General features: G+C 42.6%; 1 protein-coding gene across 1 annotated transcript in view; it reads right to left on the bottom strand.

The window, feature by feature from the left end:
- KCNN2 (potassium calcium-activated channel subfamily N member 2) overlaps positions 1 to 22,008 on the bottom strand; it is a 143,508-nt gene that overhangs the window by 104,201 nt on the left and 17,299 nt on the right. The gene's annotated exons all lie outside the window — the stretch shown is intronic.

Below are 22,008 nucleotides of genomic sequence, written 5' to 3'. Positions count from 1 at the left end.
AGGAATGTGATCCCAAAATTTCTTAAGATGTTTACATCCAAAAGAATGTGCCCTCAAACTAGTTACTCTGAGAGGCTATATACATTCCAAAGATGCTGTCACTGCTCTCTTTAGAAACTGCTGTCAGGGCCTGGCACAAGTCACATAAGAAAAACAGTTCTGTTATTTAAATCCACATTTCCATTTCTACTGAAAACGGTATTACCCAGCTTGATTGTCTACTTTCTTCACCAAACTTGGCTCTGGATGCCTTGGCAAAAAAGTCAAAGCCACCCCCAAAAACTCCACCCCAAGACTCCAGATAGCCATAAGCTGTGCCACAGATTCTGCGTGCAATTCCAAGACAGCCTTTCCACATACCATTCTGGGCAAGAGCAGCATAAATGCAGAAGTACCTTCCGGGATCACTGGGGAAGAAATGCCAGGTTAGGCGGAGAATTTGGATACTGCTCCCCAAGAGTCTCCTAACCTTTCCAGGACTGGCCCTCCCTCCATTACTCACAACACACCTGCTCCTCTGACTGCCCATGCTGCTTCTCACCCATCACTTCACCTGGGATCTCACCAACAGCCTAAGCAGCCTCCCCTTTCACCTACAGGTGGGTCCGCCCAGGTAACCTCCAACCCTGGATTCAACATCCAGGCTGCTATAGGTGGACTGGGGCCACCTGTGCCTTTGTACTCAGCTGAACTCTCAGTATCCCACGGGACCATTCTCCCATCCTCCCCAGCAGCTGCTCTGAACCATCATCTTTTCCCCTCACCCTCTCTTGGCACCCCTCTCTCTCTCAACAAGCAGTGCCCCCAAGATCAGAAATGCCCTCTACTTTATAATTCAGCAAGTTGGTACTTGCCACATTTCACCTTTTTCTGCTTGTTTTCCTTTTCTTTTGTCCAACCTGTCTAAAGCAATACTGCACCCCAAACCAGGTCTTCTGCGCTGAGAACAGGGTTTCTGTGCTTCCTCCCTCAGCAGAGTACACAAGTAAGTGCAAATCTCAACTGTTTGTGACAAAGGAAAGCAAGCAAACAAGAACCCCCACTGGCTCTGCACTGCAGGTGATACTCATTTTCTCAACTTGCTTTCAGAATTCCCCCAACACACCGCCCATGGGGCTTTGGCCCCCACCAGCCCACTAACACTATTCTTGTTAAGGACACTTGAGATACCTTAATTATGAAATCTAGCCCTTCCATTTGACTTGTTACTTGATCTACCTGACATCAATCACCCCTTCCCACCTAAAAAAGAGCTCTTCTCTCGGCTTGTTTCATATATAGTTTTTTTTTTCCATCTCCTGCCACTGCGAAAGATCCAACCCTTTCCTTAAAAAAATCCACCTTTCTCCTCCCCAACCAAGTGCCGCTGCTCTACTATGTCCATCTCTGACTTCTATCATTCTGTCCTTTCTTGGGAGATCTCTTCCATGCCTTCCATCTCCACTACTAGAGTCTTCTACTGGCAGCTATCCTCCATCCTTTAATGACCTCTCTAAAATGTGCATGGTAGCAGTCCATCGTCCTCAAGATGAAGAGCATTCAAGAGCCCCCATTCTGCAATCTGCTTTTCCCTATCTCTTCAAACTCAGTGCCTACTGCCTCTGATTGCAGGGCTTCCAGAACACACTACCCCAATGGTGCTTCCATGTTTTCCCATGGCCTGAAAAGTCTTCCCACCTAGCAAATTCTTACTCCTTTAAGACCAAACTCCATGGTCACTTCTTTTCAGGACATTGGCCATGCCCTAGCCAAATCTATACATCCCCACTCCTCCGCTCCATGCTTCCTCTATGTGCCTCTTAATGGTGCTTATTGATACCAGAGGACAGTAACAATTTCTTGGGGTGGAAGATTACCACCCCTACTCATCAGTGAGGCTCCTCGAAGACAAGAACCACACTTATTAAATGAACTATCCTAACCACTGCATAGGTCCTAATGTTAATTGGATAGCTCACGGGAGATGGGACTAAAGCATAATACGAATGAAATAAATGTACATCATTTCTCAAATTTGTATACGACACATCCTACTAAATGCTAAGTCATTACAGCAACATAATTTTGCAATTCCACAGGAAGTCCAGAGAACATTCTTCTTCAGTAACTTCCCCAGAAATATCTTTTATCACAGAGTTGCTTTTCACCACAAGGGGCTTAATCGACACCTAAAATTAGTTTATTTTGGTTTCATTTTATCATGGTACCTATTTCAGTGCTAGAGTTAAGGGAGAAAAATTTTTTCTCTTCTACTTTTCACATAATCCCCAGCCTTAATGGCTGCTTATCCTTTTGTTTATCCTTTCATTTGCTAAATATCTAGTGTACTGGATACACACGATGCACCAGGTAATGTGCTACTAGCCATACAGCAGGATTTACAGCAGACAAGAGGTCAGCTCCATGAAGCTAACATTCACCAGGAAAGAGAGACAAAGTCAAGAGAGCAGACCTGGAGCAATTTAATAAAGTAATTATGTCTGTGGACACTGCCATAAAGGAAACACTCAAGAGATGAAATAGGGAAGAATAAACTGGAAGTGACAGCAGATGTGGGCATCAGGGAAGACACGTGGAGGAGTACCATTATCAGGAGAGCCCTGGATAAGATGGAGAGCCAGCCATATAAACAGCCAGGAGAAGAACTTTCTAGGCTGGGGAAACAGCACGTGGAAAGGCTGTGGGCTTCACAAAGCTTAGCGTGCTCAAGGAAATAAAAGGATGCCAGGGTGTCTGAAACTAGATGATGACCGGGCAGACTGGAAAGAGATGAATTTGAAGAGACAGATTGGGATCAGACGTGCAGGGCGCTGTTGGCCACAGTATTGAAACTGGATTTCATTCCAGGTGCAGCGGGAGCCCACCGAAGGGTATCAGGCAGGAGGGGGATATGATCCCGTTTATGGCTGTAGGGGTTCATTCTGACTGTAAGGGAAGCCAGGGGACACAAGGGAGGCTACAAGGGAGGAAGTTCTACTGCAGCTGATTGGTTGTAGTTAATATCCCTCTGACCTGGACTGGGGGGGTGGGGGTTGCCATGGAAATGGAGACAGTGGGCGTGCTAGAGATAGAGTTTGCAGATCTTGCTAGAACTTGCTGATGGGCTGAATGTGGGAGTGATAAAAGAAAGAAAAGAATCATAGGTGGCTGAGCCTATGAAAAACACAGTGGATGGCCTTGCCATTTCCTGACTACAGTGGGCTGGTGGGGGGGAGCAGGGGAGGAAAGGAAAGATTCTATGTTGGCCACCATCATCTGAGTACAGACGCCAAGTAGGCAGCAGTATATGCAAGCCACCGAGAAGCCCGGACTATGGGGATGAACTTGGAAGGTATCAGCATCTAGGTACTTTTCTCAGATGAGGTAGAAAGAAAAGGACAGGACACATGACCTGCAGAACCCCAAATGCAGAGGGCAGCTGGAAGGTCAAGCTGGTCTGTGTGCGAGGAAGACAGCAAAGTGTGTGAGGGGTCAAGAGTGGGGGCTGTCAATCGAAACTGCAAAACAATATACTTTCTGTACCCTTCTAAACACTGCAGTTATTCAACAACTGATCCCATGTCAAGCATTCAAACCCACCTACAAAAAGTATTCCGATTATATTCCATATGATCAATATATGTGATAGGATTCTTTTTAAATATTCATTTATTTATTTGAGAGAGAGAGAGAGAGAGAGAGAGAGCGCGCGCACATGAGCAGGATGGGGAGGGGCAGGAGGAGAAGTAGGCTCCTTGCTGACCAGGGAACCATCCCATGACCCTGGGATCATAACCTATATGATTGGTTTTTAGCTCACTTTTGAGGGACTTAGAGTAATCCCAATGACAGATACTAAAACATCTTTATATTCATTTTTCATGTGGATGTTCATAAGACAGGTTTTAAAAAGCAGACATGACAGTTGACCATGCTCACCTTCCAGAGCTGTGGTCAACAGTCTTCACCACAGGTCTAGGGTAACCTGCAGGCATAACACAGAATGTGTCCCCAGAAAATACCCTCCCACAAGATTCATCTTCCCAATGCAACTGTTTTATAACTGCTCTGATGCCCAAAACATTATATTCAAAGCCCACTTTCCAAGAGGAATTGGCAGTGAGTGTCAGTAGCAGGAAGAGGGTCTGGAGTGTAGTGAGAGAGGCCTGCCTCAGGATCAGGTCACCTGCTGGCATCAGGACCTCTGCTGAGCCAGCTCTCTGGATGGAGGGGCTCTGATGCAGAAGCCCTCACTGCCTTCTCCATGGAGGGGTCAGATCTGGGACAATGTCTTACACAGCCTGCATTTCCTTTCTAGTAAAAAACCCCGGGCAGTGCTCAGCACAAAAGTGGTGCTTGAAAACACAGATACTGAGGAGCGCCTGGGTGGCTCAGCAGCTAAGCATCTGCCTTTGCCTCAGGTCATGATCCTGGGGTCCTGGGATCAAGTCCTGTATCAGGCTCCCAGGCTGGAGCCTGCTTCTCCCTCTGCCTATGTCTCTCATGAATAAATAAATAAAATCTTTAAAAAAATACTGAATAAAAATGCAGTCATGGATACAAGTAAATATAGATGCAATAGCCAGAAAAAGTAAATATAGGTAAACTAGTCGGGAAAATTCTATAAAGGAACAAAAATAATAAGGGAGAAGATACCCCCATAGATTATTAAACAGTCATAATTAAAACCATGTGCTACTGGCATATAAAATAACTGAGAGACCAGAGGAATAGAACAGAAAATCCAGGGGATCCCTGGGTGACTTAGTGGTTTAGCACCTGCCTTTGGCCCAGGGCGTGGTCCTGGTGTCCTGGGACTGAGTCCCACATCGGGCTCCCTGCATGGAGCCTGCTTCTCCCTCTGCCTCTCTCTGTCTCTCGTTCTCTGTCCCTCATGAATAAATAAATAAAATCCTTAAAAAAAAAAAAAGGACAGAAAGTCCAAAACTGACCCAATACCCTGAGAATTTCATAGAACCATAAAGGCTGACAATTACATCAGGGAGGACAATAGAGTGTATTGAAAAATAATTTGAGAACAACCATGTAGCCATGTGGAGAGATAGGAATTTGAACCAGTGCCTTATAGCAAATACGTCAAGAAAAAACCCAGGTGGATAAAAGATTTAGATATTAGAAAGATTTAAAAAATGAAACTACTGACATAAGAAATCACATAAAAGGTGTCTGGGTGGCTCATTGGTTAAGCATCTGCCTTCAGCTCAGGCCATGATCTCAGGGTCCTGAGATCCAGTCCCTACATGGCTCCTTGCTCAGTGGGGAGTCTGCTGTTCCCTCTCCCTCTGCCCGCCTCTCCCTCTGCTTGTGTGCGCTCTCTTTCTCTCTGTATATGTCAAATAAATAAAATCTTTAAAAACAACAAGAAATCATGTAAGAATTGTTTTTGTAAGCTCACAAAAACAAAGGCCTTTTAACTGACAAAAACACCAGAGCCTTAAAACATGGATACATTTAACTACATCAAACTTCTGTTTTCTGTACCTGGTCTTAACTATAATAAAAGGAAGTTAAAAAGACAAATACCATGTGGGGAAAATATTCACAACTGTTCATACAAAGGACTCATTTCCCTAGTATATGTAAGTTCCTACAAGTCCTTAAGAGACAAGCAGTCCACCCCCCAAAAAATGGATAATGGATATAAACAGGAGGTCATGGAAAAGGAACTCAAAAATTTTTAAAAATATTTTATTTATTTATTTGAGAGAGTGAGAGAGAGAGAAAGAGAGAGAGAGAGAGCAAGAGTCGGGGAGGTGCAGAAGGAGAGGGAGAGAGAATCCCTGGGTGGCTCAGTGGTTTAGCGTCTTCCTTTGGCCCAGGGCGTGATCCTGGAGTCACCGGGATCGAGTCCCACGTCAGGCTCCCTGCATGGAGCCTGCTTCTCCCTCTGCCTGTGTCTCTGCCTCTCTCTGTGTGTCTCTCATGAATAAATAAATAAAATCTTAAAAAAAAAAAAAAAAAAAAAGGAGAGGGAGAAGCAGACTCCCCTGCTGAGCAGGGAGCCTGATATGGGACTCATCCCAGGACTCCGGGATTGTGACCTGAGCCGATGGCAGATTCTTTACTGACTGAGCCCCCCAGGTGCACCTAAAAATGTCTCTTAATGTCTCTTAAACCTTTAAAAAAAAAAAAAAAAGATGCTCAACCTCAATCATTGGAAGAAATGATTTTTTTGACCTGTTATGTTGCAAAAAGATCAAACAGCTCTGTAACACACTATGCTAGTAGACGGATGGGGATGAAGCTATGCTCATACATTGTAGGTGGAAGGATACACCCATATGACTCCTGAGGGGGGCAGGCTGCCAGGTCAGAAAGGGACACAATCTTTGACCAACCAATTCCACTTCTTCAAGTGAAATGTTTCCTATTGATATATTTGCCCATGTGACTGTCAACATAGAGGATCGTCTGTTAGAGCATCGCTTGTATATTAGCAAAAGATTAGAAATGATCTAAATATTCATTACTAAGAGAAGGGGTTCAACACATTAGGGACTTCTACAAAATGGAATAGCAGGGTATTAGAACAAGATAAGGAAAACCGTTAAATGCTATTGAAGAAAGTGATCTAGGAGGTAACTGGGTTTAACAGCTAACACAACTCTACTACTTGTATAGTTAAGGGGGAGAACGTATATTTCTATGTGCATAAAATAGCTCTGCAAGAATATTCTAGAAACAATGATAAGTATGGCTTAGGGGAGCTGAACTGAGTGGCAGGGGATCAGAAATGGAAGGGGGACATTCAATTCCACAATCTTGAATACCTTTCTATTTCAGAGCCATGTAAATAAATAAATTTTATTAATTAATAGGTTAATTAATAAAAATAAGGAATCATTATTGGTACCCAAGAGATAAAGGAACAGTGGGAAAAAATCAGGTCGTGAGACATTCATAAGCATCCTCACAAACAGTCTCCATGTGGAAGACTGCAAAACCAGAAAGCCCTAGCCACAAATACAAGCTACAGAACAAAACACAGCGAATCCAACTTATATCTAAAATATTCTGCTGCTAAATGGAACCTTGAACCATGACATTACATAACTGTTTCTAGCAGCACGAACAAAAATAAATAAGCTTTCTTGGTTAACCTTTAAACCAAATATTCAATAAAACCAAGCTCTCTCTTTTTCACCCCGTTCGGTTATTGAATGCTTCTATTTGTCAAATTGTGTGACTACAAAGATTAAAAAGCCTCTCGGTGTTTGATGAGGAAGAGAAATACAAATGAATGTTTACAGTGCCTGTGGAAACAGCCCCAGCAGAGGAGGGACCAGCGGAGGAGGCTCCCTCATGGGACAGGACATGGTACCTACACACCTCCCTTCCTCTCCTGGATCGTTCATGAAAACCAGGACCATGGCCTTCCAAGTTCAATTCTAGGATATCAGCAGGATAATGGTCCCCAAGAAAATTCAGGGCAATGTGTTCATCTGAAAAAAAAAAAAACCCTTCCTGAGAAACTGGCTTTTGTATAAAAATGAGTAAAAAAGCCACTACAGACACAAGCCAAATAATGAGTCTCTTTACTGAAGTCTGGCCAAGACTAAGTCAACACCGAAGTGAGAACATGACTGCCCATCGCAGATTGGCCAAAGGACAAACAGGGAAAGAGAGAAGTCTTTTCAACGGCCTCATTAAAATGTCCTACATGACCCTCCGCCCAGAACCGTAGGAGGCAGATAGAGGAGAGCTATGTTCAGAATTCATGTTCAATGTCCAGTCCTGAGCAAAGAAACAAACAAACAGCACTGGTATTTGTCATTCTCTTGCCCCAGGCCTGTTACCTTTCCTGGCTTTTGGAGCCTCCCGCACACTTGCACTGCCCTGAGAGATTCCTGCCTCTAAGAAGGAGGATTTCAGAGCCAATGTAGTAAAGTCATATTCACTGGAACTGCTCACTCCTCCCTGGGCAAAGCGTGTGGGCAAACCAACTTGCCTGGAATGCAGGAAACCAAAGGCTCAGATTCCAGATATTCTAACTTGTCATATGACCTTGAGAAGTCATTTAAACTTCATGGACCTTATTTCCATCATCTGTCACATGGAGATAATGTGCTGTCTCTGAAACTGTTTGTGATGAACACACATTGTACATCATGGATCACCTGTCAATCGGCTAACCCAAAGCCATTCCCATCCCTCTCCTCCCTCGGTCGTCTCCATTCCAGAAATACCCATGTTCCCACACTCTTTTGCAGGTATGCGTAGCCATGTGATGCAGCTCTGACCAGAAGTCAGAAGCAAAAGATTGTTGGAGGACTAATTAGGTGGGCTTTGCTTTTTTGGGTAGGATTAACAGCTGGCTGGCAATGCTCTCTCTTCCTTCCCTTCCTCTAACCCCAAACAAGAGGTGATGCTGGGTATGCAGCAGCTGTCTTGTGACCATAAGAAAAAGGCCACAAGAATCACAGGAACGCCAGCCCCAACATCTGAAGCCACTGAGCCAGGAATCAATCGTCCTATTTGTGCGAGCCACTCACTGTTAGCTGGGGGTTTTCCCCCATTTGAGCAGCCAAAAGTCACTGCTACATTTAACTTAATACACATTGAAGTGCCGTGTGAGGCTCCATAAAAGATAAAGAATAATCATTAATTAAAACACTTCATGGAGAGAACGGCCAAACAATTCAAAAGGGATGCATCTCAATTATTGGAATTTAAAGCACAGTAACTATTGAGCAGTGGAGTTACTTCTGGGCGGGTGGCTTTGGTTCATGCCTTTTAAATATCAACCAACTGCTCAGAATATCGTGTAGTGTGACTCATAGGAAACACACACACATTTTGGAGCCAGAGAGGCTTGGATTTCATTTCTGGCTTGACCACTTACTAGCTAAACGGTGGTGTGCAAGATACTTAATCTCTCCAAGCGTTGGTTTGTTCATCTACAGAAATTTAAAATACTGTCAATCTCGTGTGGTTTTTGATGAGGCAAGAGCCACTCTGCTGACCTGAATAAAAGTGACCCTATGAATAAGTAATAGTATTCCATGAGCCTTCATGGCAGAGGAGGAAGGGAATTTGGTAAGGAAGGTCATTAAAGCAGTTAGTGTTGAAAAGAGTTCTAGAAACTTCCATTGGCCCTGTTTTTAAATGAATTCTTATCGTTTGCTCAAACTGGGAGTTTCTGAAATTCTCTCCTCCTGACTTACACAAGAGCTCTACCTACAGACCAAAATCCTAGAACTACCTGCTGAGGTCCAGCAATAGGTAAGGTTATCATAAATCTATACCCTGCTGCTCTTACAACTTATTTAAAATCTTCACTCCCTTTCATGTGGCTTTTCTCAACTGTGTCCACATCTCCTGCAGCCCTTGGGCATTTTACACTTGGTGATGTATTACCAGGCAATTTTTCTCATGCAGCCTGGGAATCTATGTAAGTTCACTCTAGAAATTACTTCTGAACTTCTCCAGAAAGCGAAAAGAATTCTTCTTCCCTCCTTGGCTTCTCCCAACAGTGATGTCAGAGAAAACGCTAAGGTGAATGGTTGAGGAGCCTGTGCTCTAGGATCCAGATTCTGGCAGATTTATGTCCCATTTTACTTTCCACCTCTGACTAGTTCTGTGATCTCAGGAAAATGACTTAAACTTTCCACAAATCTCAGTTTTATCATTCAAGGAGGGTCTAATCACAGCATCTCTCTCATGGAATCGGACAGTGCTCAACAAATGTTAGTTTCCTTCATAGTAATTCATGTCAGTACTGGGACCACAGCTGGCCTCCCATGAATGAATGTACTCTTAATGAACTATGGAGTAAGATGAGAAGGACAGACATACTGACACAAATACAGAGTATTTATAGCTACTGGAAAGGATAAACCACCAGATTAGAGGAAATGAGAAACTGGAATAAAATTCTTCCAGGGTCACTTTTTTTTTTAACTAGTTTTTCATCAACAACACTTATGTTGACCATATATACCATATATACATTTTTGAGAAGTGTCCTTAAATCATTTTGGTGGTTGGTAGGGGATAAATCTTAAGCAAAGTAAAACAGGTGCAGCAAGTCCTAAAAAGCCACGAGATAACTAAATATGAACCAACTCCGCTGATTCGAAAAATTCAATCCAAAATTATAAAAACCGCATATTTTCATTTGAAGCATTATAGTAATTATTGCTGCATAGCTAAAATGTGTTATCATCCCCTTAGTTTTTTTAAGTGCTTAAAAAGCTAGCTAAAAGCCAGTCACATTTATTATCTCATTGTCCCTTATAACAGTCCAATTAAAGGACAGACAATTGAAAGAACTTGGTCACGGTCACAATTACGAATTACTGGGGGGGGGGGGGGACGCAGCTCAGGTTCATGCCTTCCAGCATTCACATCCTTTGATGAGGGCATCAGGCTGAACTGAAAGGTTGGATGCAGATCAAATATTTATAAAGCAAACGCTTCCCCACTAATTTACATTATGATTTCTAAAATGTCACATCTTCACTCCCTGATGATCCTGGGTGACGGTCGTTGTTTGGACCTCCTATTTCTCTAGCAGGAGCAAACACTTGAATAAACCCGCACGTTGCACTCAATGTCCCATGGTAACAGAAATAGACTGCTTCCTAGTTCAGGCTTTCTCCAACTCAGATATCCTTCATCCTTGATGCATTTTTTTTCTACCTTTGGTTGGACAGAGCCTCAAACTGTACACAGTACTTGAGATGAAATTTGAGAGCTGTTTTAAAGTGTGTCTGACTCACTATATGTTTATAGGGCCAGGCACTGCTTTGACCTGTTAGCGTGTGTTCATGGACTTAAAACAGATAACCACTCAAGAAGGTAAATACTGTTATCATCATCCCCATTTTAGGAATGAAGAAACAGGGTCAGGGGTTAGAGAATGAGCCAACGTTGTACGGTACTGAAGGAAAAGGCTAGAATATGAACCCAAGCAACCCAGCTTCACAACGCGTGTCCAGAGTAAAAAGACTGCTGCCCATCACTTAGCCAGTCATAAAACAATTTTAGGGGTGCCTGGGTTGGCTCAGTTGGCTGAGCATCCGACTCTTGGCTTAGGCTTAGGTCATGATCTCAGAGTCCTGGGACTGAGCCCCACATCCTGTTCTGCACTCAGCGGGGAGTCTGCTGGAGACTCCCTCTCCCTCTGCCCCTCCCCCTCCAAGTGCATGTGCATGCTCTCTAAAAATAAATAACAATATCTTCAACAAAAAATAAAACAAGTTTAAGAACACACACAACACAGTAACAACATCAGATGAACCTATATGTTATTGACAAGTCTGATTATCTAGGGCTCTAGCAGGTAACCAAGGAGAAAATGTATCAATAGAGAAGCAAACAGCATTGAAGGAAGGAGAATTACTACATTTTGTAAATCAGTTGTAGCTAGAAGTAGTGGCAGAGAGAAAAGGCACTCAACATACACACACACACACACATACACATACACACACACACACACACACACACACAGTAAAAAGCAGATTGAAGGTCTCAAAAGACCGAACAATCTTCTACAGCTCAATCACCAAAAGGACATCAGCGCATTATAATACAATGCAGTATTTCATGTTCCAAAAAGTAATGCTGACTTTTAACACAGCCTCCATGAGATTCAACAGATCCTCTTCTTGAAATCAAGAGTGTACAAAATCATTATACCTATGTCTACATTTTAGAAATGCTTCGACCTAGACTGTTAAAATAAAAATTGATGTGAAATAACTGATTATCCTCTCCTTCAAAGTTCTACAAGGAAATGAGTCAGCCTAGCTGTCTCCACACAGGTAAGCTACCTTTTTCAAGGAGGAAAAAAAAAAAAAGGTGAAGGGTGTTTTCAGACACAAAGATTAAGAGCAGAAGTGGTTACTCCAAGACATGCTAAGAAGGAAGAAAAGTGAGAAGGAAACCAAATCCAGAAGGAAGGAGCTTGAGGAGCCAAGAAACAGGTCAGATGCTAGTAAGGCTGAATAAAAACTGACTGTAAATCATTACTGTCAATAACATAATCATAATGGGCTAATTTGAAGAAGGTTGGAAAAGATATAAATAAAATCTTGGACATCAATAATGTAGATGGAGGGAGGAAAGGGGATTAGAATGGAGGTTTCTAAGGGTCATCGCATTGTGTGGAAGAAGAGGAATTCTAATTTCAGACATCACTAAATATATATATTTGCTAAAAATTAAAGAGTAACCACTAAAAGAGAGGAAACAAATTGTGTAACATCCAAGGTGTTGGGGGGGGGGGAAGAATTTTTAAAAATCCTCACATCACCCAACATAAAGAAAGAAAGGAGAAAGATAGAAGCAGTGGGAAACATTTTGAAGTCAAAATAAATATCAGAAATAGGCACCATAATAACCGTTGCTATAATGAATGTAAATGAACCAGCCTCAGCCTATACATCCAAAGTATGATGCTGAGTGGGGAAAAAAGCAAGTTGTAAAATAACAGGTATAGCATAGCATCTATGTGAAATGTAAAGAATTACAAATACTATAGATGGGTTATAAAGACATTAACATTTAGTGAACATATAAAACCATGAGCTGGAAGGCTACGCACACCATTCTGAATGGCAGGTGCCTCTATGGGTATGAGGAGAAAAATGTGATTGGGAAGAAAATGAAGAACAATTCATCTTTGACTCTGATGTTCTTTTTCACCTAGAGATAAGATCTGGAGGGAAAAGGAAACAAAAGAGCCCTACTGCTGACAGGCAGAAAGCAAGGAAGCCTCTGGGAAGGAACCACTTCTGAAATGTCAGGGAAGCTCCTCTGAGTCTCCCTCCCAGCGTGGGGCTCCAGGCCTTTCTTCTTTCCTTTCTGGCGGACAACAAAAGGTTCTGTTGGAACTGAAACCAGGGAAGAAGATGTGAAGGAGGAGTCTCCAGAATGATTCTTGGAGCTTAAGTGCTCAGTCTTGGCAACTGGGTAAACATCCCAGAGGCCCAGGATATGAGAGCCCAAAGCCCAAAGTACAGACCACAAGGAATAATTTTTTTAGATCTTTTTTTAATTTGAAATTTTTCTCAAGTTAGTTCCAATGGAGCATTATGAAACACATTAAACCCAGCCTGGTGACAGTCAAGGTTAAGAAAAGTGTACTACACTGTAGCTTAGTGTTTAATTCCTCAAACTTCCTTTTTAAAAAACATTCTACTTTACTCTTCTGTGGCTGCCATGCGCTGTTATATTAATAGTTACTTTCCTGATTTTAAAAACAACACAACGAAATAAAACATTAAGCGTCAAGTCTGTTACAACTAGCCATGCCTGTAATTAACTGTAATTAAGTCCAAATCATGACTCCCAGCTCGGAACACCTACACGGTCAGACCCATCAGTCAGGGCTGGTACTGGTGATTTGTAATAAAGCTTAAACCTTATCAATTTGTATGCTTTGAATTTAAATCAGTCAGGTATTTTTTTCTTACTGTTTCATTAAAAGGGAAATAATCAGGGCACAATGAAGTTTGGTTTTCTCCAGAACCCATAGGAGGTCCAGTTTTCTACCCTAACGCAATGGGAAGTGACACATATCCAGTCATGACTGGATCCCATGATCACCAACTGGCCTGACATATAAGTATTGATTGATCCTAAAGGTAGAATGCAGAAAGTAAGGAATGTAGAAAGTAAAGCCCCACATACTTCTTCTCAAGGAAGGTTCCCCATCAAAAAAAAGAACCACCAACCTTGCTGATAAATCAGTGGTGGTACACAGAGGGTAGAATTGGGGCACCTGGATGTTTAGTTGGTTAAGCATTTGCCTTTGGCTCAGGTCCTGATCTCGGGGTCCTGGGATCCAGCCCCAAGTTGGGTTCCCTGCTTCTCCCTCTGCCCCTCCCCCCAGTTTGTGCGTGCTCGCTCACTCGCTCTCTCTCTCTCTTCCTCAAATAAATAAATAAAACCTTTTTAAAAATAGAGAGGAGAGGGACACCTGGGTGGCTCAGCAGTTGAGTGTCTATCTTTGGCTCAGGGCATAATCCCAGAGTCCCGGGATCAAGTCCCACATCAGGCTTCCTGCACGGAGCCTGCTTCTCCCTCCGCCTATGTCTCTGCCTCTCTCTGTGTGTGTCTCTCATGAATGAATGAATGAATGAATGAATGAATGAATGAAATGAATGGAATCTTTTAAAAAATAGAGGGAAGATTCTGTGGTATAAGAATTCTGACAGGCAGAATTAATGTATTTGTGGTCACTTAACCACCTAGGTCTTTACCTTATATATATGACATCATCTGTCCCTTAAATTCCTTAATGTTTACATTAAGGACACAGCGATTAAGAATCAGAGAAAGAAACCCCGCTCAATCCTTCAGACGGCAGGAATTTTAAAGTTCCCTATTCCTTTTGAACACGTTAAATTCAAAAGTAAGACTACTGCCAAGATGTGATACTGAGGATACGTGATTGTTAAATTGGCAGAGAATACACACAAATCTGAGGAAAAATAAATAAAAGAAACCAGTTTATTGTATATTCCTACACTCTAAAATTTGGAGAGAAAACAAAAAGATTGCTTAGCCTATCATAACTAAGATTTCAAATTTTATGGGGCAAACATTTTGAGCCTATACTACAGGTCAGATCATAGTAGAGACACAAAATCAACAAAATTGTCCATGATGTCCAGGAGCTCACAAGTCAGGAGACCAAAATCTATAAACAACCGTTTAAGTTCCGTTGAAAAGGCTCAACCACACTTGGGCGATTGTGCTCCTGGGCCAGTCACTTCTGTCTACTTCACTTTCTGCAGTAAGATCATAATCCTACTTCACTAAGTTATTAAATGACTACAAGATAACCCAAGTACAGCCCTTACATGGTCCCTGACACACAGAAACGACTGAACAAATATTACCCGGGGCATCCTCACCATGACTTATAACAGTAGTAGATCAGTACTGGTATATTATATGATGCTAACATAGGAGAAGGACAAACTAGGTCAGGAAAAGCTTGCCAGAGAGAGAGACCTGAACTGGATCCAAAGGCAGATGGATGTAAGTAGTAGATTCCAGAAAAAAAGGTGTAGCATATACACAGAAAACTGAAAGAACGGCAAGGCTTTCTCCCAACAGTTAAGGAAGGTTCCAATGAGGGGTCTGCATGTCTGTATACAGGGGTAGGATGGGCTGCCCTTAACAAATTATGAGGCTGCAGGGGTGGGAGAGATCAGATCACAAAGAACCTTCCAGGGGGCGCTTGGGTCGCTCAGTTGGCAGCATCTGCCTTTGGCTCAGGTTATAGCCCTGGGATTCTGGGATCAAGCCCCATATCAGGCTCTCTGTTGTCCCTCTTCCTCTCCCTCTCCCCCTAATTTGTGCTCTCTCTCTCTCTCTCTCTCTCTCAAATAAATAAAATCTTTAAAAAATCATTCATTCATTCTTAAAACACGAACCAATCTGTGCACGTCAAACAGCATAATGAAGACAGTTTCCTTAACGATTACTTTTGAAATGGAGTAACTTCTTCATTCAAGGCTTCAGAGTTTATCTGCACAGAGAAGGAAACATGAATGATCTGTTTCAGGTAGCAAAAAAGGGATGGCAAGTATGTGTCACCCAGGTCACTCACTTCCCTATCCTCTCCTCATGGCAGCTATAAGTAACCAATCAAGGTCTTGGCCAGTCTGGCCCTTCTGGGGGCTAAAGAATCATTCTCACTTCCATGCTACTACAGACAGTGACCAACAACTGAGAGGAGTTAAGAGAGGAAACCTATTTGCTACAACCAGCTAGAATCATCCATATCTCCTTCCCAAGAATCTTTCCCTGGACCACCATGCCATGTGGTTTGGTTGAGATGTATGTAGCTCCACTAGGGAAATATGTGAAGAAGTTGTCCGATCTGAATAAGGGGCTAAGGTGGGAATCCCAAAGTACAGCGCAGGCTCAGGCACCATCTGGGTTTTATTATAGTCCTCAGTGATCTTCTACCTCACCTTTGCGGATCATTAAATATTGGCTTCAACCCCATCTCTGTGGGTCTTTCTGAACACCTGTGTAGAGACTGATGAAAAGGACTCAATAAAACATATTATACAGGACAATTAGTTATGGATAAAAATGGTTCTACCACAGTCTCCTTGCATCATCTTGGGTGAACTGGAATCATGTAAAATTCAGAAGAAATGACTTCCTTTATTTATTAAAGTAAACTAAATGTCTGAGCATTGTCAGTTTCACATGGTTACTTTGTTACAGTGGTTACTAACTGGACATGGAAAATGGTGCTTTTCTCGAATATTCCAGGTGAAATCATTTGAAAACAGTAAAGGCTGCGGTTGCAAAAGAAAAGAAAATGCAAAGGTAGAGATGTGGATTTCAGGCTCAATCTTGCTACTCACTAGCTGAAATAAGAATTATAATCTAAAAAAAAAAAGAATCACAATCTAGATTAAATGAGACAATATGTATACATATACTTACACTGTGCCTGTTCATAGGGAGTATAGGACACATATTGCCTATTTAGATACATATTAGTGCTTTTACCTTTCCAAGGAATAGTCATAAAGCTGTAGCTAACAAACCCTGTCTTCTCTCTTATCCTGTTCATCAATTAGTCATGTCTGTGGTCTTCTATTCCCATCCCATGCCCACTCAAAAGCATTAAGGATGTTTATTAAGTCTTCTATTATCTTGCCTTTGCCTCACCTTCTCTTCTAAGACCGTATTTCTCCTCAGGCAGTCAATCTTCAGTATATTCCCTAAGGAATATCACTTCATCTCATCATTACCTTTGTTGTCAAATCTAATTTTTGAGATAATCCCCAAATACTATAGGAGATAATTACCAAATTCAGAGTTGACACATGCAGACTTCATTGTAGCCTCGAGGCTCCAATTCAGGAACAGGAGACTTTACTAAGAAAACCTAGCCAACCCCTTACTGTAATGGCACAAAACCCAAAGACACAGTCCTTCCACTGGATGTCACAGATTGATTACTGTAGCTTAACACCCAGGAAGACTAGAAAACACTTTACCAGGACATGCATTTGTTCCTATTAATCTCAACTGCTAGACTCAAGAAGGCTCACATATTCAACCGTGACACTAAACACAAACAGCCCAAGCACAGGCTCTGAACATGAGCAGCTCCAATCACATGAGTTGAACAGAAGCAAGCTGCTATCCTGGGAGTGACTGATTTCCAGAGATGGACACATGACAGGCATTTTTGAGAGCAGCTGCCATCTATCTGTTTGTTTTATGGCAGGAAGCTGCAAAAATGGACGAGGGACTAAAAGTCTCTTATTAAACATGAGAACTACAGATTCCTGAGAAAGGAACTGTCTCCCAGGTGCTTTTTCTCTGTTGGCGTTCTCTCTTAACCTCCAGAGAAAGAGGCATCTCTGCCCCCTGCCTAAAGGCAGTTATTTGGGTCTGCTAGTGTGAGCATGTGAACCCAGAGAACACAAATGCCAACATGTGAGTGAACATAAGACCAGGGACTTACTTTTGTCCTCAGAGATGGCAATAATCTCCTGTAGACACCTACACATCAGACAATGAGAACTCCAATTCAGGCTGGCAAATAAGCACCATAAACAACAATTTACCTTATTTACTAAACTTCTCAAATGGCTGTCTATCACACAAAGGATCAAGGAAGACAGCCAACTTGGAAATATTATGGATGCCAATGACAATCACCTACTAACTAAAAAGCTAAGAAAACCTATTTTTTCCCTGAGAGAGAACGAGCGCACATGTGCATGAACAGGGGAGGGGGAGTGTAGGGACAGAGGGAGAGAGAGAGAATCTCAAGCAGGCTCCACACCCAGTGCTGGCTTGACACAGGGCTTGATCTCACCACCCTGAGATCATAACCCCAACCAAAATCAAGAGTTAGACACACAACTGACTGGGTCACCCTGGCACCCGATGGGAAAACCCATTTTTAAACATTATATGTTCTCATTCATTTGGGGAATATAAATAATAGTGAAAGGGAATATAAGGGAAGGGAGAAGAAATGTGTGGGAAATATCAGAAAGGGAGACAGAACGTAAAGACTGCTAACTCTGGGAAACGAACTAGGGGTGGTAGAAGGGGAGAAGGGCGGGGGGTGGGAATGAATGGGTGATGGGCACTGGGGGTTATTCTGTATGTTAGTAAATTGAACACCAATAAAAAATAAATTTAAAAAAAAAAAGAGCCATAGAAGGCAAAGACTTTACTGCAGATTCTTAATAAAGGAAACCATATTCCATGGCCTTCTATTCCATTCCACTGCACAATATTTTCAAAGCCTCATTCTAAACCATGATTAAAATATGGGAAAAGTTATATACACAAGAGAAGATCAATCTCATGGCTCACCTATTAATAGGTTGATAGTCTATATTATCTTGCAAGTACAATTCTCCAGATCTATGAACATTCTCATATTTTTCCAGGTTAAAGAAGAATCTGTGCAATCAACAGGTATTGATAAAGGAAATTTTCAGCTTTTCATGTTTGTGGACTCTTCTCCTGGGTTCCCAGGAAAAGCTATACTTAAATATTTACCAAGGTCAAAAATGACTCTGCAAAACATGAAAGCATGGGCTCTATTTCTGCCCCAACTACACACTGTGTATCTGCTTCATTAAAATAATAACCAAAAAGGAGCAATCTGAACACAAAAGATAAGAAAAAGGAAGAAACTTCCCTGGTTTCCATAATATTAAATTACATAGTCCTGCATATACTAGAAACTTAAGGTAACTTTCTGAAATGTCCTTTGTCTAATGACTTGTAACTTTTTATATAAAAAAAAATGAATGTATATAACCCCACAGAAATGTTCCCTTGCCTGAGCACTCTCTTCTTTATGAACATTGTGTATCCTGGGCAGCTGTCCTAATATGAGCTCGAATAAAAGTCACTTCCTTTCTGGGCGCCTGGGTGGCTCATTGGTTAAGCATCTGACTCTTGATTTTGGCTCAGGTTGTGATCTCAGGGTCGTGAGATTGAGTCCCCACATGGGTCTCCATGCTGGGTGGGAAGCCTACTTGGAATTTTCTCTCTCTCTCCCTTCCACCCCACCCCTGCACACTCCCTCTCTCTTAAAAAATAAAGAAAAAAGAAAAAGTCTCTTTCTCTCTTAGAAATTCTAAAAGGTGTGTTCATTTTGTGTTGACAGTCTCACCCACACCCTGGTTCAATTCCACAAGAGCAATGGATAGAAGCCTACAACAGTGCAGCCTGTGATGCAGCTTGGTGGCAAAAATATGCCCTTGAGAGGTCATGCATGGGCACACAGAAAACTCAAGGAGGCTTTGACACTCAATTATACAGAATGACAATAAATGCAAACACTGTTCAATAAAGGAAGAGAATCAAGTGACTGAAGTAATCAAAGGAGGCTTCCTAGAGAAGAGGATGTCTGAGATGAGCTGAAAAAGTCAGATGGTGTTTTATAAGGACCAGGAAGTCAAAGAGGACAATCGCAGTGGGAGACTCTGCAATCGATCATCTTTCAGGGAACAGTGATCCTCAAAGAGAAAGGTTCTGCCATCAAACACAAGTATTGGAAGCTAACCTATCGCCTATTAGAGCCTCCTGATTCCCAACCTCCTAAAATCCAGAGCCCTGCTGGAACTGCAGAGAATCACTTCCACATTCTTTCAGCCAAATGTACAAGATTTGTCTCTATAGATACAACTACTAAAAATAGAAACAAATACACAGCTACAACTTCAACTAATGACACGGTCACCAGACTGGGGTCCTTGGACCCAACTGTAGACACGAGGCTGGACCCAAAATTTAAAGGCACAGGCAAGGCATAATTGGGTCAACAGGTGCAGCTGAAGGGAAACACAGTCCCGACAAAGGTGTGGGGCTGACTCCCCAATGATGGTCAGGGAACGTTTCACAGGGGCTGATGAGGGAACTGAGTGATACCCAAGAACACAGTGTGAGGGCAATCCCAGGAAACCGGGTGCAGGTGCACAGGTGCAGTTGAACAGTACATGCTGTTTCCTACTTGGTAGATTTCATTTGCATCCTAAATCTCCACTTCTGGGCGTGTTTTTTAGCATTAAAATGAGGGGAAAAGTTGGTGAAAAGTCTTATCTGGCACCCATCCAGTCTTGGATCAGTTTGAACAGATCTGGCCTTGCTCTTTGGTCTGTGCTCTCCTCTACAAGAAACAGATTAAAACTCAGCAGCCAGTGTCCCCCATGGCTGTTGCCAAGGTCTCTGTCTCAATATCTAAGTACACTTTTACTCACTTTAATATGTAGTTTTTATTTTTAATTATTTTTAAAATATTTTATTTATTTATTCATGAGAGAGGCAGAGACACAGGCAGAGGGAGAAGCAGGCTTCCTGCAGGGAACCTGATGCAGGACTTGATCCCAGGGCCCCAGGGATCATGACTTGAGCCAAAGGCCGACGCTCAACCACTGAGCCACCGGGGTGCCCCTAATAAATGTAGTTTTTAATACAGAGTCAAGCTGAATTACAAATAGTGAAAGCTAAATTTTTTGAGTGGTACAGAAATTATGAATAGAAAAATACTACTGAGTAGAAAGAGCTTATGCTACAATAAAGCATGTTTATTAAACTATTGTTAGTATTCTATGGCCCTTACGATCTCTTCTAAGATACCTTATTTCCCATAGATGGTCAATTATCTGTCAGTAGACTCAGAAGCAGAAGTAGCTATGGCTGTTCCCATTTCAAAGACAAAGACACAGGGATGACTTAGGTGACTGTCACAGAGATCACAGTAAGTGTATGAACAGTTAAGAAGAAAACCACAGGCCCAGCACCAGGGTGGCTCTGTGGGTGAGCATCTGCATTTGGTCCAGTCATGATCCCAGGGTCCTGAGATCAAGTCCCGCATCAGGCTCCCTGGGGAGAGGGGGGGTCTTCTCCCTCTGCCTGTGTCTCTGTCTCTCATGAATAAATAAATAAGACCTTTTTTAAAAAGGAAAGAAAAGAAAAAGAAAACCAGAGGCCCGAAATGGCATCACTTATGTTAAAGCCCTGTGTTAGCAAACCCAGACCTAGTACCTAACCTAAATGCAATTTCAACATCCCCCTCCGCCACACAACCTTCAACTAGCTAAACCAGAATTTCTAGTTATAATCGCTCACAGACCCCTTCCACTCCCCTTAGGAGGGAGACCTTGCCTAAAGCAATGCATTCCTTGCTAATTCCCTCTCTACCTTGAAAAACCTACCATTCTGCACAGCCCCTGGGCGCTCCCCTCTACTTGCTGGATGGGATGCTGCCTGATTCATGAACCGTTTAATAATGCCATTTAGATCTTCAGATCTACCTGGCTGAATTTCGGTTTTTTTAACAGAACCCTACATGCAGATACTTCGGGTGTGCTCCCTGGACTGCTCAGCCTGGGAATGTACAGCAGGATCAGACACGGCACCTGCCCTCCGGGAGCTACCAGCTGAGGCAGGACTCAGAGCCGGATGCACGCTGCTGTATTAATGCCTCCGCTCCACGGCACTGAGGGCTACATATTAAACCAGATGCTTCACCATTCTCCTGCACCCTGACTGTCCCCAAAACCGTCCAGTCCTAACAAAGGTCATGATTAATGATGGCAAAGACAACAAAGTCAACAAGAAGACTACAGCTCATGTGATTGCTATCTGTCTAGCACTGGGCAAAGCATGCAATCCCAGTATAATCCTTACGGCCATTTCACGAGCTATGCCCTTTTCTCCCCATTTGATGAGAAACTGAAGCTCAGAGTGGCTAACAGGTTGTCAGAAGTCACTGGGAAGAAGTGAGGAAAACCTGGGTTCAAATTGAGTTCTGTTTCATACCAGGGCTCATCGTCACAGTGTTCAGCCCCAGGGCAGCCAGAGAAAGGAGTGCAGGTCCATCAAACTCATGAGGGGGTGAAGCAGGGAAGGCTACCTGGCAGCATTCTTGGGGTGAATTTTCACCCACCACCAGGATTGGGACAAATAAAGGGGAAAGGTATTTCAGGCCCAGAGGCATGGAACAGAGTGCTATCTTTCAGGAACTGCAAGCAATTGGGTATTGCC

Source organism: Canis lupus, chromosome 10, assembly GCF_048164855.1.
Source record: "Canis lupus baileyi chromosome 10, mCanLup2.hap1, whole genome shotgun sequence".
In the NCBI taxonomy this organism is placed as follows: Eukaryota; Metazoa; Chordata; class Mammalia; order Carnivora; family Canidae; genus Canis; species Canis lupus.
Note: the sequence above shows the minus strand (reverse complement) of the source record. Positions and strands in the feature narration are given on the sequence as shown.